Source organism: Anser anser (assembly GCF_964211835.1).
Source record: "Anser anser genome assembly, chromosome: 1".
NCBI classification, from domain to species: domain Eukaryota; kingdom Metazoa; phylum Chordata; class Aves; order Anseriformes; family Anatidae; genus Anser; species Anser anser.
In genome coordinates, this window is record NC_139720.1 from 101,676,149 (window position 1) to 101,679,504 (window position 3,356).

General features: G+C 54.4%; 1 long non-coding RNA gene across 1 annotated transcript; it reads right to left on the reverse strand.

The window, feature by feature from the left end:
- Positions 1-1,215: 1,215 nt before the first annotated feature.
- LOC310892722 lies at positions 1,216-1,995 on the reverse strand. The gene is made up of 2 exons (XR_014578328.1): positions 1,620-1,995; positions 1,216-1,284 (listed from the first exon to the last, which is right to left on the reverse strand). It is a non-coding gene; the product is annotated as an uncharacterized lncRNA (long non-coding RNA).
- Positions 1,996-3,356: the final 1,361 nt, after the last annotated feature.

Sequence of the window (3,356 nt, forward strand, 5' to 3'; positions counted from 1 at the left end):
GCCCCTGGCTAGGGCATGGTGGTAGCAATGGTGGTGAGCCCAGCGATGTCAGGAGCAGTTGCAAGGGACCAGGTGTGCAAAGGTGGCTTCCCGGGTAGGGTCGAGTGGTGAGCGCTGCTCACCGCTCCTAGTTCTAGTTCCATTTGACACCCGGCAGGACCACGTCTCCGTGGCCCTGTAAGGCAGCAGCTGGTGGGTCCCAGCATCTTCATGACCCTGTGTGAGGCGTTGCCTGTCCCCTGATTGGCTGCCTAGTGATTGTTAGGCGTTTTGCAAGTGGCTTGTCATCAGTAGTGGGTGTGTCGTCTCCTCCCTATATAAGGGCCAAAGGGTGGCAGTGGGAGGCAGAGAGTTGGAGACGGGAGACGGCAGATGCTACTTCAACTGGCAGTGTCAGAATAGGAGAGGTAGCGGTGGTGGAGGAGGAGGAGGTGATGGAGGTGGAGGAGGTGGTGGAGGAGGGGGAAGATAAGGAGGCGGTGGAGGAGGAGGAGGAGGAGGCGGTGGAGGAGGAGGAGGCGGTGGAGGAGGAGGAGGCGGTGGAGGAGGTGGAGGAGGCGGTGGCTGTGGAGGAGGCTCTGCTGGAGGAGGAGGCGGTGGAGGAGGTTGAGGAGGCGGTGGACGAGGAGAAAGAGGCAGTGGACGAGGAGGAAGAGGCAGTCTACAAGTAAGATTAGGCCGTGGTGGAGGACGTTGTGGATGAGGAGGAGGAGGCGGTGGAGGTGGAGGAGGAGGAGGAGGTGGTGGAGGATTAGGTGGTGGAGGAATCATAGGATCATTAGTGTTGGAGGAGACCTTCAAGTTTGTGCCACAAGTGAAGCCTCAGAAATCCTCAAATCCCTCCGCTGCACCTCAGGGCATTGCCTCAGTGCAGCTTCAGTCTTGGGGACAGCATTTGGAATTGAGGCAGGGGTTGGCAGGAGCATCCTTTGTGAGGGACCTAAGACCCCAGCAAGGCTCTTGGGGCATCAATTGCCAATTCCTTTTCACTGAAGATGAGCACGGAAAAGTGGTGTTTTAGAAAAAATGGTGACAAACATGGGAAGCTGAGGAATTTCCACCCTCAAGTCTACAGCCACAATTCTCCTTCTGTCACCAACATTGCACACCGGTGTCTGCTGTGTTCTTACATCTGCACTTGAACAGCAGATACCCTCACTCCTTTCAGTGCGTACAGGGAGGATTATAAACATCTATATGCATAACATTGCACTGAAAAGTCCTCCTTGTCCCAAAAAAAAGAAAAAAAAAAAAAAAACAAAGAGTGAGGGACATTGCAAGGACCTGCTTTTTGCACCTCTACCACCGCCGCCGCCTCCTCCTCCTCCTCTACCGCCTCCTCCTCAGTGGTGTTTTAGAAAGAATGGTGACAAACATGGGAAGCTGAGGAATTTCCACCCTCAAGTCTACAGCCACAATTCTCCTTCTGTCACCAACATTGCACACCGGTGTCTGCTGTGTTCTTACATCTGCACTTGAACAGCAGATACCCTCACTCCTTTCAGTGCGTACAGGGAGGATTATAAACATCTATATGCATAACATTGCACTCAAAAGTCCTCCTTGTCCCAAAAAAAAGAAAAAAAAAAAAAACAAAGAGTGAGGGACATTGCAAGGACCTGCTTTTTGCACCTCTACCACCGACGCCGCCTCCTCCTCCTCCTCTACCGCCTCCTCCTCCTCCTCTACCGCCTCTTCTTGCTTGGCAGAAACTTCCTGGCCAAATGGCTCTGCATGCCCCTGGCTAGGGCATGGTGGTAGCAATGGTGGTGAGCCCAGCGATGTCAGGAGCAGTTGCAAGGGACCAGGTGTGCAAAGGTGGCTTCCCGGGTAGGGTCGGGTGGTGAGCGCTGCTCACCGCTCCTAGTTCTAGTTCCATTTGACACCCGGCAGGACCACGTCTCCGTGGCCCTGTAAGGTAGCAGCTGGCGGGTCCCAGCATCTTCATGACCCTGTGTGATGCGTTGCCTGTCCCCTGATTGGCTGCCTAGTGATTGTTAGGCGTTTTGCAAGTGGCTTGTCATCAATAGTGGGTGTGTCTCCTCCTCCCTATATAAGGGCCAAAGGGTGGCAGTGGGAGGCAGAGAGTTGGAGAAGGGAGATGGCAGATGCTACTTCAACTGGCAGTGTCAGAATAGGAGAGGTAGCGGTGGTGGTGGAGGAGGAGGTGGTGGAGGTGGAGGAGGTGGTGGAGGAGGAGGAGGAGAAGGAGGAGGTGGTGGAGGAGGGGGAAGATAAGGAGGCGGTGGAGGAGGAGGAGGAGGAGGCGGTGGAGGAGGAGGAGGCGGTGGAGGAGGAGGAGGCCGTGGAAGAGGTGGAGGAGGCGGTGGCTGTGGAGGAGGCTCTGGTGGAGGAGGAGGCGGTGGAGGAGGTTGAGGAGGCGGTGGAGGAGGAGGAGGAGGCGGTGGCGGTGGAGGAGGCTCTGGTGGAGGAGGAGGCGGTGGAGGAGGTGCAGGAGGCGGTGGACGAGGAGAAAGAGGCAGTGGACGAGGAGGAAGAGGCAGTCTACAAGTAAGATTAGGCCATGGTGGATGACGTTGTGGATGAGGAGGAGGAGGCGGTGGAGGTGGAGGAGGAGGAGGAGGTGGTGGAGGGCTAGGTGGTGGAGGAATCATAGGATCATTAGTGTTGGAGGAGACCTTCAAGTTTGTGCCACAAGTGAAGCCTCAGAAATCCTCAAATCCCTCCGCTGCACCTCAGGGCATTGCCTCAGTGCAGCTTCAGTCTTGGGGACAGCATTTGGAATTGAGGCAGGGGTTGGCAGGAGCATCCTTTGTGAGGGACCTAAGACCCCAGCAAGGCTCTTGGGGCATCAATTGCCAATTCCTTTTCACTGAAGATGAGCATGGAAATGTGGTTTTTTAGAAAGAATGGTGACAAACATGGGAAGCTGAGGAATTTCCACCCTCAAGTCCACAGCCACAATTCTCCTTCTGTCACCAACATTGCACACCGGTGTCTGCTGTGTTCTCACATCTGCACTTGAACAGCAGATACCCTCACTCCTTTCAGTGCGTACAGGGAGGATTATAAACATCTATATGCATAACATTGCACTCAAAAGTCCTCCTTGTCCCAAAAAAAAGAAAAAAAAAACAAAGAGTGAGGGACATTGCAAGGACCTGTTTTTTTGCACCTCTACCACCGCCGCCGCATCCTCCTCCTCCTCTACCGCCTCCTCCTCAGTGGTGTTTTAGAAAGAATGGTGACAAACATGGGAAGCTGAGGAATTTCCACCCTCAAGTCTACAGCCACAATTCTCCTTCTGTCACCAACATTGCACACCGGTGTCTGCTGTGTTCTTACATCTGCACTTGAACAGCAGATACCCTCACTCCTTTCAGTGCGTACAGGGA